Below are 14913 nucleotides of genomic sequence, written 5' to 3' on the forward strand. Positions count from 1 at the left end.
GACAATAATAATCTCCAGCATCTTCAGCTTCAACCCTACTGATTGTGAGAGTGTAATCAGTGCCAGACCCACTGCCACTGAACCGGGCTGGAACCCTGGATTGTAGGGAGGTAGCATGATAGATAAGGCGCTTCAGAGCTTGTCCTGGTTTCTGTTGGTACCAGGCTAGTACTTGATAGCTACCACTGGTGAGGCTTGAACTGGCTTTGCAGCGGATAGTGACTGTGTCTCCAGGAGACACTGCCAGGGATTCTGGAGTCTGAGTCAGCACAATCTGCGCATTGGAGTCTGAATTAACAAACAGAATATGTTAGTATATACGTGGGTAATATCTCGCCGCACAGAGTCTCTCTCTCTAGTTTATAAATATAGAGTAAATAAATATAATTAAGAGTCTAGTTAATAAAAATACATAATATTTTGTTTTTAAACATATTTTCATGCTCCTCTTTCCCTACTTATGAATATTCATCTTCTGACAGTGACACTAACATTAAGTTTGAGCTGGTTCTTTCATTCCAAGTTGTTTTCAATTGCTTGTGTTTTTCTCAAACCTGTTTTTTCTTAGTTGAAGTTAGGAGACATTCAGTTCAGAAGTTACTGGCACTAACTGAGGCATATGCATGTATCGCTACACAACATTTGTATAGCTATTAAGATTTTCTTTGGTTCATTGTTGCTTAACTGATCCAGCGCTCCCTTCATTTGATTCTTACCCTGGACCCAGAGCACTAACAGCCAGATGAGCTGAGCCTGGGAGATCATCTTCATGCCTATGACTGGCCCCGTGCTGATCAACAATCTGTCATGAGTGCCATGGAACATTTATAACAGCTCAGAGCTGCAGGGCGGTGTCACTTGGGTGTGAAATATGCAAATTTAGTTCAGAGATGAAAATTCCCAGCTGACGTAAAAACGTGCAGGAAAAGGGAAAGAAAGGGGGGCGGTGGATGAAATAAGTGAGTTCAACCCGACTGGACCTGGGACAGCATCATCCATTTGTGTTTCCATGGCAGTTCTGATGATGGTGATGATGCCTAACTGGATCAGGACCCTATTTTATTGGATGCTGAGCAAACCCATATTAGGATACAGTCATTGTCTGTCACTTTGTGTTGAAATTTCATTTGTCAAAGTTAGATGGGAATTAATGTTCTCAGCTCATCAGTATTGCTTGGCAGCTTGTTTAAATTTAATTAGTGTGGAATCTTTGTTATACTAGGAATCTTCTGCTAAAAGTGATACTGATGGTGTGATCTCCCTGCATTAGGGGATCTGAACAGGGGACTAACCCTTCTTTTCCCTAATGTGCCCTTCTGTATTTATCAGTTATAGTGATGCACAAGGTTGTGGGAACCTTAACCCAGAACCTCCTGACTACGCTGCCATTTAAATCCCGAAGAGAGGTGTAGTTTACAGGAATAGGCTAAGCTCCCATGAAATAGATTGTGAGCCCTGTAGTGGGGCTACCCACGTGCTGTGTAATATTGCACAACTAGACCATGATTTTCATTCCTGAAGATTTAAAGTTAGATTCATAGATCTGTGTTTCAGCACCTAAAATATTTGGTCTCATTTTCAAAAGTGTGGTGCTCCCAGTACCTCCGGCTGGGATGGTAGCTGAATGTGGCCACCTGGTGTCAGTTATGTGGAAGTTCAGCTTCTTGTTTAAAGTGGGTAGATATGCAAAGCAAAGCAACTACTCAGTAAACATCCATTCTCTGTGTCCTGGTGCAGCTCCCCAGGATCGTACACAGCCCCTGATCTCTGCAACTCCTATTGTTGACTATGAGATTATAGGTGGTGGTGGAGACAGACTTGGAGTAAGTGGTTCTGCTGCTGCAACCAACCTTTGTGGGGATTCCTTCTATGGTTGGGTAATGTTAAGTTGTGCTAGGACTCAAAAAGAGAGAGAGAGAGAGAGAGAATCTGCAATGTCTGGCCATTCTATACAAAAGCCTTCCTTAGCAATGCCACCTATTGCTTGGGCTATGGTGTCCCTGTATAGCTGTCAGATTAGGGCTGACTGTAGATTCTTTGTGCTCCTGCAACCTGGTGCTGCTTGAGAGTTTCCTCCATTATGGCATATACCTAAGGTATGGCTGGCCCTTCATGTACTTCCTCATCAACACTACTGGCAACAAAGCTCAACTGTCTTTCAGAAGTTCTATCTGTTGTTCAGCTTATCTAAGTTTTACCATTCTCGTGGGACATCGCAGACCCTGAATGAGTGTAATTGGGTAGCGCTCACTGCCAGGAAATACTTTATCCAGTGCACAAACACACCAAATACTCATAACCGCACCAGCAAATACCTTTCAATCATGACTTTCTATAGTGGAAGAAGTGTGTTAAAAGAATAACTTTGTAATGCCCCAAAGACTGTTACCAATTAATAGACTAGATCAGGGAAGTGAATATACTTCCGAATTATCACTGTCTTTTATTTGATTGAGCAATGGAATTGCTTTGTTTAAAAAAATTGTACTAACAGTAGCAGACCCAGTGTATTCTATAGATTGAGTAAAAAGGAAAATCCTATCCTTCCAAAACAGTACAGTGATTGTCAAAAACACTGCAGTGACATTAATAAGCTGTCAAATTGTGCCCATTACGGTAGTATTTTTATATGGGTGGTGAAAGGAATCAACCTGTGCAAGGAAGAAAGCAAAGGCCAAGATCCCTTTGTTATATGTAACCAACACAATGCAGTCCATGGCTTTCCAGTGACTGGGTCCTTATACCTCTTCGATCTCTGTGGGTCTCTCCTAGATGAGTCAGCCTGAAATGAAATTTATTATGGAGACACAATACCTCTCCATGATTTAGTTTGCAACCAATTTCTGTTCTAAAGCCTTATATTAGTCCCCATGTTTATTTTTGCCTTGGAAAATGTATTTGCTTTGAAAATTGCCAGATTCCCTCCGAGGGCTAAGGGGAATGTTTCTACAAAGTGTGAAGGAAAGTCATTAACTTGTTTGTGAGATGCAGGGAATTCAAAATAAGCCTGATTTGAAATGTTCCCTTTTGTCTAAAGTTTTGGTCTCCCTCTAGCTTTAAAATAGCTTGTTACTGCTCCTTTAAACAATTCTGGATAATTAAATTTCTTTGAAAACTTGAGCACTGGCTGACCTGTCTAACAATAAGGATAATTAAGCACTGGAAGAGGTTGTCAAGGGAGATTGTGGAATCCCCGTCATTGGAGGTTTTTAAGAACAGGTTTGACAAACACCTGTCAGGCTGGTCTAGGTATACTTGGTTCTTGGTCCTGACTCAGTACAGGGGACTGGAGCAGGTGACACCTAGAGGTCCCTTCCAGCCCCACATTTCTGTGATTCTCTGAAAATTCAGAAAAAATCTGGAAAAAAATAGAACAGAATAAAAAAAAGGGTTATGAAAATGTGCATATGGTTCAAAAAGATATTGTTCATCAAAAATACTTTCCATGGAGAATCTTTGGCTCAGCCCTCAGTTCTACTCCGTCACATGGTAGTGCTGCCTATTCACCACCAGGACATTTTCATTCTGAAATGCTCAGTCTCCATAGGGCAGCCGGTGGGAACTATTGCCTTGCAATTGGGGGGAGCAATAAGAGCCCAGGGGATTCTCTGGCCCAAATGCTGAGATGCGGAAAGGCTGATCAAACCTCAAGTGTAGCAGTTCCAGTGAGGAGGTTGAGGGAAGTAGCTGTGACATTGAACAGAGCAGCACAGGCAGGTTTTTGTACTGGTCTGTATCACTGTGGGAGGGTCACTCTTGCCCTGTTGACAGTAATAATCTCCAGCATCTTCAGCTTCAACTCTGCTGATAGTGAGGGTGTAATCACTTCCTGATCTACTGCCGCTGAACCGGGCTGGGACTCCAGATTGCAGGGTGTTAGCATAATAAATAAGGAGTTTAGGAGCTTGTCCCGATTTTTGTTGATACCAAGCTAAGAGCTCTTTGCCTGTATAGCTACTGGTGAGGCTTGAACTGGCTTTGCAGTTGATGGTGACTCTGTCTCCGAGAGACACTGTCAGGGAGTCTGGAGTTTGAGTCAGCGCAATCTGCCCACTGGAATCTGAAGTTAAAAATAGAATAGAAATGACTACATCTTCACTCTACGGTAGGTCGAACCAGACAACATCCTGCCTTTTCCTTAGTTATGATAGTTCATCACCTGGCTGTGATGCTAACCCCTAACCAGCTTTAGGCACCTCTGTCATTATACCACCTTTTCAGTTGCTCCTTTTGGTACATATTGGAATCAATGGAAGAACTCCCTTCCACCCCAGGGCACTTTGCACAAGGTCCAAATAGCAAACATGGTCTTTCTGTCTTCTTTGTGGTTAAAGTAAGACAAAGACAGTCAGAAGTTAGCGGAACCCTCTCAGGGATATTAAGGGTTTGATAGACAAGGTTCCTAGATCTTTTCATTCCTCGTTAAAGGAGGATTTTTACTTTTAATCAAGCCAGTTCCCTCTTGGTTTGATTCTTACCGTGGACCCAGAGCACTAGCAGCCAGATGAACAGAGCCTGGGAGATCATCTTGATACGTCTGACTGACCAGATGCTGATCAACAAGGTGTAATGAGCCACACAGAGCTTTTAAAAAGGCTCAGAGCAGCAGGGGGATGTTACTCAGACATGACGTATGCAAATTTGGGCTAGATATGAAAATTCACATCTGATCCAAAACATCCACAAAAAGGGAAGGGGTGAGGCACTGGGGTAATAGACTAGCTCAGCCTAGCTCTGTGGTAGCTTCCTCATTTTGTGTTGAAATGGGATTTGCTGTTCTATCACTGATTACTTCAGTGAGCTCAATCAAGATCAGGAGCCCGTCATGGTAGATGCTGTACAAATAAGTAGGAACACAGTCCCTGACGCTTACCTTGTGTTGAAATGGTGTTTTTTAGGGTTGGATGGTAATAAATGATCTCAGCATCCACCTGCCAGCAAGGGGTTGGGAGTCCCCCAATCACTGGGAAGGACCCTGACCTCAAAAGCAACCTTCCACCTTTCCTAGTTCAGGTTGGGACAAGCCCCTGCCCCAAACTCTGCAGGTATGTAAAGAAACAAAAGCAATGAAAAAGAGAAAACTGTCCCTGTGGCCTGGAGGTTCCAGGCTGGGAGGGGAATAGGAGTCTGGGGGGAGAGGCAGAGAATAGGGAGCAGCTCCATTGACCATGGGTGCTGAGCTCCCCACAAAGCTGCATCTCTTCCCTGCTGGGTGGTGGGACCCTCTCCACGGTGCCATCAAACAGCCCCGTTGCCTTGGGGACACTTTCCAGCAGTGTTTAGCCATCACCCTTTGGACCTGTCCCTGGTTGTACAGGCCCGCTATCTGCTCTAGGGGGAGAGAGCTGTGGGTACAACTCACTGCATGGCCTGCTGGGTGTGGGCTGGATAGCAGGGAACTTGCATTTCTGTCTCCAGGAGAGAGAGTCACCATCAACTGCAAAGCCAGTAAAAGCCTTTCTTACCAAGGCAAGGAATACTTAGCCTAGTACCAGCAGAAAACGGGACAAGCTCCTGAATGCCTTATCTAGCAGGGAACTCGCATTTCTGTTCTTTGGGCTGGACACTGCAGTGTTTTCAGTGGAGCTGGAAGCGGGGGCAGAGGCATTGATATTATTATTATGTGGGCTGCTGCTCCCATACCGTTGTTTCAGCTCATGCAGGCAACATGCTGCTGGGGAAGCTTTATAATCCCTTATGTCTCCGTGAGAAGGTGCTGGGGTCGTATTGGAACGTCCATCCTTTCTGAGCAGCATACTCCCCTAGCACAGACTACGTGTAAAGTAAGGAATCTCCGAGCTGATTGTAGTCCCCGCTGTATCGCATTGGGGGACACTGGAAATGAGAGGACTGGACAGTGGGCTGAGAAGTCTTGTGACTGGCAAACCATTCGTTACCTTCTGAGAGGACAGCAGGTGCACTAATATTTCCTCGTACAGGAAGCAGCTGTTACACTGAAGAACAGAAATGGCTCAGAGCGGGCAGGTTTTATACTGATCTGTATCATTGGGCACACTCGACTCCAATAATAATTTTCAGTATGATCACCTTCAACCTTGCTGACTGTAAAAGTGAAATTAATGCCAGACCCTCTGCAGAGGGACATTTGGAAACACCAGGGAGAAGGGGCTTAGGGACTTGTCCTGATTTCAGTTCATACCGGGCCACGGAGTTTCCAGTATCAGAACTGACTTTGCAGTTGGTTGTAGCTGTGTCTCCTGGGTACACAGAGAAGGATTCTGGAATCTTGAGTCACCACAGCCTCTCCCTGGAGTTCTCTGAAACAGCAGAATATAAGTGACACCACTGTGTATGGATTGTCAGTTAAACTAAATAATCTTCAGTGGTGGTAAGATTTCCATCTGCTTCCTCCCGTACTGGTTATAACTCATCTATACACATATATATATATCCTCAATATTTATTCCACTCTATATGCATCCAAAGAAGTGGGCTGTAGTCCACGAAAGCTTATGCTCCAATAAATTTGTTAGTCTCTAAGGTGCCACAAGTACTCCTGTTCTTTTTGCGGATACAGACTAACACGGCTGCTACTCTGAAACCTCTCGATTATTAATTTTTTTTCAGTGGATCATTGTGGTCTTAATCCGTTTCCCCTCGGTTTTACCCTTACACTGGATCCAGAGCACTAACAGCCAGATGAACTGAGCCTTCGAGATCATCTTCATATGTCTGATTGGCCTGGTTGCTGATCAAAAAACTGGTGACAGTGACTTGAGCTGGGATATTCATAGCAGCTCAGGAGAACAGGGAAATGTTGCTTGGGTGTGAAATATGCAGATTTGGTTCAGAGATGACAATTAATGTCTGATCCAAAAACGTGCACAAAGTGAGGAAGAAAATGTAGGTCAAAAAGACAAGTTCAACCCAGCTGGCCCTGGGCAGCTCCCTATCTCTGTGCTGAAATGCCCCCTAACCCATGGCAACCTGAATAAATGTTCTTAGTTCATCAATATGGCCTGGGTGTGCCTTACTGTACTAGATAGCTCTGCCCAAACTCCATATAAATGGTGCGCTCCTGTCTGTTATGGGTAAACCCTGATTAGCTCATTGGTGCCAATTCCTGCACTCAGGAATCAGCCCAGGTGCATCTGAATTCCTGGACACCAAGGACGAATCAGGTCTGTTCCTGAGTGGACACTGGGCCTTACAGGAATTTTCTCTGAGTAAGGAAGTGGAACCTAAGGTGATAGAATTTCCTCCTCCAACATCACCCCGTGCACTAAGCTTCCCTCTTGTATGTGCAGACCGGAATGAGGAGCCTGCAGGACACGACTTATCCCAGCCCAAGGGGTAAAATGCAGGTGTCACATTCACTCTGTGATGGTCTAAGGCAGGGGTGGCCACCCTTTAGCTCCAGAGCCACATGCAGCTCTTCAGAAGTTAATATGTGGCTCCTTGTATAGGCACCGACTCCGGGGCTGGAGCTACAGGCGTCAACTTTCTATTGTGCTGAGGGGTGCTCACTGCTCAACCCCTGGCTCTGCCACAGGCCCTGCCCCCACTCCACCCCTTCCTGCCCCCTCCCCTGAGCCTGCTGTGCCCTGGTGCCTGCCCCTCAGGGCCTCCTGCAGGCCATGAAACAGCTGATGTGGAGGGAGGGGGAGGGGCTGATCGGTGGAGCTCCTGGTGGGTGGGAGGCCCTGGGAGCGGGGTGGGGGACCTGATGGGGGGCTGCTGACGTATTACTGTGGCTCTTTGGCAATGTACACTGGTAAATTCTGGCTCCTTCTCCGGCTCAGGTTGGCCACCCCTGGTCTAGGGGAACCACCTATTAACTGAGCAAAAGACACTAAACAGCAGGGAAGTGCTTATACTGGTCACTGTGAGAGGGTAGCTCCAGGGCTGCATTAAGGCACATTCACTATAGGCCATGCCCAGGGCCCCAGCTAATATGTTTGTATTTTAAATCAGTAAGTGGATGACCCTGGTAACTATAGGCCAGTTAGCCTGACTTTGATCCTGTGCAAAATCATGGAGTGGTTGAAATATGATTCATTCAATTATAAAAAAAAAAAAAAAAAAAAAAGGATGGTAGGGTAATTAGTACCAGTCAACATATTTTTATAGAAAATTGGTCTCATTGCATTGATTTATTATTTTTTGATGAGCTAAGTTTGGTTGATAAAGATAACTGTTGACATACTAACAGGTTTCAGAGTAGCAGCCGTGTTAGTCTGTATCCACAAAAAGAACAGGAGTACTTGTGGCACCTTAGAGACTAACAAATTTATTAGAGCATAAGCTTTCCTGGGCTACTGCCCACTTCTTTGGATGTGGGCTGTAGCCCATGAAAGCTTATGCTCTAATAAATTTGTTAGTCTCTAAGGTGCCACAAGTACTCCTGTTCTTGTTGACATACTATGCTTCGATATCTTGAAGGCATTGGACTTAGTTCCTTAGATATTCTGATTAAACAATCAGCACTAAACCAAATCAGTGTAGTACATACATGGATTAAACCTGGTTAACTGATATATCTCAAAATGTAATTGTTAATGGCAAATCATCATCCAATGAAGGTATTTCTAGAAGAGTCCCTTTGGGATCTGCTCTTGGTTCATTGGTGTTCAAAATCTCTATGAACGATCTGGAAGAGAATATAAATCGCTGTTAAATTTGGTAGATGACCTATACTGGTGAAGTGGGAAATAATAAGGATAGAACAGTTATGTCTGGGTAAACTGGACTCATTCAAGTGTGTTTTAGTAAAGCCAAATGCAAGGCCATACATCTAGGAACAAAGAATGTAGGTCATATTTTCAGGATGGGGGACTGTATCCTGGAAAGTAGTGACTGAGAAAATGTAAGGGTCACAATGGATAATGAATTGAATATGAACTCCCATTGCAATGCCGTGACTGAACTAATTAACTTTGATATTCCCGTTTATACCTCCAATAATCAACAGGCGTAGAGAAGCTGGTGTTATCTTTGTATTAGTGACACCATTCGTACAATACTGCGTCCAGTTCTGGAATGTATGCTTTTTGAAGGATATTGAAAAACTGAAAAGGGTTCAGAAGGGCGCCACAAGAAGTATTCAAGGTCTGGGAAGCCAGCCTTTCAGTGAAATAGTTAGGAAGCTTAATCTATTTAGCTTATGCAAGAAAAGTGTTGAAGTTCCTACATGGAGAGAAGATTTCAGAGAGTAGAGGACTTTTAATTAATAGACAAAGACATAAAAGATGTAAAGGTTAGTAGTTGAAGCTGGATAAACTCTAGCAATTTTTAATAATTAATTAACCCCTGGAATAACTTGTATAGGGATGTGATGGATACTCCATTACTTAGTCTTTAAATCAAGATAGAGGGTGAGATTTTTGAAAGTGCCCAGATTTCTTTATAAAAGAGATACTATCACACAAACAGAGGTTAAGGGATTTATGCAGGAATTACTGGGTGAAAATCTATGGCTTGAAAGTCATAATGGTCCCTTCTGGCCTTAACATCTGTGACTCTATATCTCATTCAGTACTGTAAGCGCACTGAGAAGGCGCTAGGATTGTATCTTAATGTCAGCTTTTAAGAGCCATACACCTCAGAGACTAAGGCCTTGGCTACACTGGCGCTGTACAGCGCTGCAACTTGCTGCGCTCAGGGGTGTGAAAACACCCTCCTCCCCCGAGTGCAGCAAGTACAGCGCTGTAAAGCGCCAGTGTAATCAGAGCCTGCAGCGCTGCACGCTCCCTCGCAGCACTGCAAGCTATTCCTCTCGGAGAGGTGGAGTACGAGAGAGAACTCTCGCAGCGCTGGTGGCGCGACTACGCTTGTGCTTCACAGCGCTGCCGTGGCAGCGCTGGGAAGTCCCGAGTGTAGCCAAGGCCTAAATGTAAAGTAATGGATCTCCCTGATAAATCTTGTCTTGACTGTAAATGTTGGGAGAGAATTGGACAATGGGGTAAGGGTCTCACAGCCTGATAGACACCCAGCTGCCTTTTGAGACGGCAGTAACTGTACTGATTCTGTCACTGTACAGGAAACAGCTGTTACAGTGAGGAACAGAAATAGCTCAGAGCAGGGAGGTTTTTGAACTGGTCTGTATCACTGTGAGAGGTGAGCTCCAGACTTCCTGACAATAATAATCTCCAGCATCTTCAGCTTCAACCCTATTGATTGTGAGAGTGAAATCAGTGCCAGACCCGCTGCCGCTGAACCGGGCTGGGACCCCAGTTTGCAGGGAGCTTCCAGCATAGATAAGGAGCTTCGGAGCTTGTCCTGATTTCTGTTGGTACCAGGCCATGTAATGATAGCTATTATGTGTGAGGCTTGAACTGGCTTTGCAGCGGATAGTGACTGTGTCTCCAGGAGACACTGCCAGGGATTCTGGAGTCTGAGTCAGCACAATCTGCCCACTGGAGTCTGAATTAACAAACAAAATATAAGTTAGTATGTACATGTGCTGTCTCTTTCTTTTATATATACATATAGCATAAATATAGATAATTAATATATAGTTAATCAAAATACAGAATATTTTGTCTTTATAAATATTCCCGTGTGTCTCTTTCTGTCTTCTGATAGTCGATCTTCTGAGAATGACACTAACGTTAAGTTTGAGGAGATCCTTTCATCCCACCGTGTATTCAGTTGTATTTTGATCAAACCATTTTTTGTCTCTTTTGCAATGAGAAGGAGACCAGCATTTCAGAAGTGACTGTCACGAACTGAAGAATTTTTATGCATCATTATACAACTTTTCTACATCTCTTAAGTCTTTGTGTGGCTTATTGCAGCTTCAATGATCCAGCCCCAGCTTCACTTGATTCTTACCGTGGATCCAGAGCATTAACAGCCAGATGAGCTGAGCCTGCGAGATCATCTTGCTACGTCTGTCCGACCCTGTGCTGATCACTAAAGTGTAACGAGTGACACAGAACATTTATACTGGCTCCGAGCAGTGGGGCAGTGTCACTTGGATGAGAAATATGCAAATTTAGTTCAGAGATGAAAATTCCCACCTGACCTAAAAACATGCAGAAAAAGGGAAGTAAAAGGGGCTGTGGCTGAAATAGGCAAGTAGAACCCGACAGGCGCTGGGGCAGCACCCTCACTTTGGCAATTCTGATGGTAGGGCCTGCGGTCCCTGCCTGGATCAGGACACTATTTTGTTGGGTGCTGAATAAACCCATGTTAGTACGGTCCCTGTCCCTCACTTTGTGTCGAAGCGACATTTGTCAGGGTGGAATGGAAGTAAATATTTTCAGCTCATCCGTGTTGCTTGGCTACTGCTTTAACTTTAATGAGCTCAGAATCCTAGTTATAGTAGGAATTTCCCCATAAATATGACTTCAGTGGTGCTGATTTCCCTGCATCCAGGCTAACTTCTCTCTTCGGGATTTATGATTCATCACGTCAGAGACCCTGTAGGGATGCACAGGGTTGTGGGAGCCTTAATCTCCTATTTCTGCCATTTAAATCCCAAAGATAAATGTAATGTAGAGGAATAGGCTAGCATCGCATAGTTTGTGAGCCTGTGTCGGTGCTCCCCGTGTTCTGTGTAACATTGCGCAAATAGATCATGGTTTTCATTCCTGGAGATCTAAAGTTAGACTCATAAATCCGTATTTCAGCAACTAAAATATATGGCCACGTTTTCAAAAGTGTGGTGCTCCCAGCATCTCCCACTGGCAGTTGAATGTGGCCGTGTGGTGTCAGTGATGTGGAAGTTTAGATTCTTGTTAAAGAGGTTAGATCTACAAAGCAGCTGTTCAGTAAACGTCCATTCCCTGTGCCCTGCTCCAGGGTCATACACAGCCCCTGATTTCTGCAGCTTCCACTGATAACAATGAGACTATAGAACTGGGGTAGGCAACCTATGGCACGCATGCAGAAGGCGGCCCGCAAGCTGATTTTCAGTGGCACTCACACTGCCCGGGTCCTGGCCACCGGTCTGGGGGGCTCTACATTTTAATTTAATTTTAAATGAAGCTTCTTAAACATTTTAAAAACCTTATTTACTTTACATACAACAATAGTTTAGTTATATATTATAGACTTATAGAAAGAGACCTTCTAAAAACGTTAAAATGTATGACCGGCATGCAAAACCTTAAATTGGAGTGAATAAATGAAGACTCGGCACACCACTTCTGAAAGGTTGCCGACCCCTGCTATAGAAGCAAGTGATTCTGCTGCTGCTACCACTCTGTGGGATTCTTTCAATGGCTGGGTAATTTTAAATTGTGCTAGGACTGTGTGTGTGTGTGTGTAAGGGGGGGGGAGACAGGAAGGGAGGGGGGCGGTGTGGTGCACCGTGCACACAAACTCTCTCTGGCAATGCAACCTATGGATTGGGCTGTGCTGTCCCTGTATGGCTGTCCAGATTATGAATTGTTGTAGATGCTTTGTGCTGCTGCAGTTTGAGTGTCCTGTACTGTGTTATAATCCAGCATAGATCCAGGGTCTGGCTAGTCCTCAGGTAGGATTCCAGCCTCAGTTTCCCTAGTGAGAATTACACTATAATTCCCTTGGTGGATATGGGCCTCACTGATTTCCATGGGTTTTGGATTAGGCCCTTATTTCTTTAAACGTTCGTTCTCTCTTTTTGCTATTTTCAGTGAGATGGAGTTAAGTGGAAATTGTGTGCAACTCTGAGGAATAATCAGGATTTGATAGTTTAGTGTTCTGAATCTCCATTTTTCTTTAAAGGCCAATTATACTTTTAATTCATCCTGTTCCCTCTTGGTTTAATTCTTACCTTGGATCCATGGCACTAGCAGCCAGATGAACTGAGTCTGGGAGATCATTTTGATGCATCTGAGCTGTTAGAACGTTTATAACAGCTGAGAGCAAGAGGGAAAGATCAGGCAGTTCTAAGTACACAAAGCATCTCGTCTCATCCTTGCTGATGTTCAGCCATTAGAAATATAGGGACCGATCCTACCATGGCAAGATATAAGTAACTCCCCTTAATGTAAATGGGCCTGATTCTGATCTTGATTACACAAGGTGTAACTCCATTTACCCCATTTACTCCTGGTTTACAGTGGTTTAAGTGAGATCAGAATGTGGGCCAGCGAGAGTTCTTTGGATTCTGTAGAGGAGAACAGTGTCCTCAGAACTGATTTATTTACCTTATTTCAGAATAAAAAGAACAGGAGTACTTGTGGCACCTTAGAGACTAACAAATTTATTTGAGCATAAGCTTTCGTGGGCTACAGAATGTGTATAATGATTATAGCCATGTAAAACATGTCATCTCACTCCCTGAATCATTGGCTCTGCGGTTTGACACAGCGGGCCTAATTCTTGCCTGTATTACTGGTGCCATGTGGAAGGAGCATAGTGTCCTGAGAAGTGATTTTTCTGCATTTTTTTCCCCCACACATCTGGAATTTCAGATGCTCCTATATATGAAGTCATGCCATCTGATGGCCATTGTGTAGAAGCTCAGCTTTTTTAGTCAAATAGGTTATAGGACATTGAATCTGATTGTACACATGTTAAAGAGAATCAAGAATACATTTACATTACTTTAGACACCTGTTAGCTACCTAATGCTTGTTAGGTGAACAGCCTTTTGGCCTCTCTTTTTAGCAAGTTCATGTAAATACTCGCATAGTATCCTGGGCAGCTAAATTTCTTTTTAAAGCTGAATTGTGTATTCTTCCTGAAATTTACAAAAGAAGTCAGAGAAGTCTGAAAAATGGTAGGTGAGGTCAGAGGTTGGGGCAGACCTTGTAGGGAAAATCTGAATTCATTAGATCCAGAAATTGTTGAGATAAGAGCACCTTTCAAACAAGTTAGTTTCAAAGTTGCACAAATCCTTTAATGCTTGTTTTGAGCACAGCTGGGGAAAGGAAGCCTCAGGAAAGAAGAAAATATTGTGCAAAAAACCCCAATCCAAATACCCAGAAACCCCAATCCTTTCCCATAATTACATCCTATCTATCTTTATCTATCTCTGTTATCTATAATTTCTCTAGAAAAGAAGAAATATGTTCAAGAATAACTTTATATTATCTAAAAATTGTTAACCTGCTGAAGGACCAGAAGATGAGTATTTGCAAAGTACTAGAGCTGGGGACTAATTAGGGGAAGGTAAGAAACATGCCTATATAAAACAGTGCTACAATCTCCTGTCATCATAAATCCTGTGGATTGCTGTGACACTGATACAGGCTGTGAGGCCCAATTCAGTCACATGGGTGCAGGCTCCATTGTAATCAATAGGAGTGACATCTAGGGAAGGATTGGGCCTGCAGTGTTTGGGCCTGTTATTTAGGGTGCTGAAGTGTTTATTTTATATGATTGCTGACAGTCAGTGCTTGGCCCTTCAGCAGGAAGTCTTTCTGTGGAGCAACCACATGACGTTTTTAGCAGGTTCCCGCTGGAGCGTGAGTGTCCCTTTAGAATGGGGATCAGATCCATGACCTGTGTCTCTGAGCTGCCCCTATGGGTCTCTCCTCAGTAGTTCACTTAAAAATGTTAGTTATGTTTTTTGTCCACAAACTCTCCTGAACCTTTCTCAGGTACAAATGCACTTCCCCTTTCCAAGGCCCTGCATTTCTACAATGCTCCCTATACCAGAGAATCATTGGATACTCCCAGATTCCTTCTCCTGTCATACTATGTTTTTATCACAGTGGGTCACGAGAGGGTGCAGTGAGTTGTTCCCTTCCAGCAATCTGTAAACTCTACAGCTGAGGTCATCAATTCTGCTCTCCACCCTGGCAGAACTATCAGTAAAGTCTTGGGCTAACCTGAAATGCTCACACTGTCTTCTAAAGTAACAATTGGGTAGGGTGACCATCCGTCCTGTTTTTAAAGGGACAGTCCCATTTTTGGGGACTTTATCTTATATAGGCGCCTATTACCCCCCACCCCCGTCCCATTTTTTCACATTTGCTATCTGGTAATCCTACAATTAGGAAGGGTGCAAAGTAATTT

The 14913-nt window shown here is 43.9% G+C and overlaps 1 gene segment (V, D, J or C); it reads right to left on the minus strand.

Annotated features, from left to right (window-relative positions):
• LOC101950827 (Ig kappa chain V-III region MOPC 63-like) overlaps positions 1-14913 on the minus strand; it is a 403290-nt gene that overhangs the window by 45113 nt on the left and 343264 nt on the right.

This window comes from Chrysemys picta, chromosome 5 (genome assembly GCF_011386835.1).
Source record: "Chrysemys picta bellii isolate R12L10 chromosome 5, ASM1138683v2, whole genome shotgun sequence".
Classification (NCBI taxonomy): domain Eukaryota; kingdom Metazoa; phylum Chordata; order Testudines; family Emydidae; genus Chrysemys; species Chrysemys picta.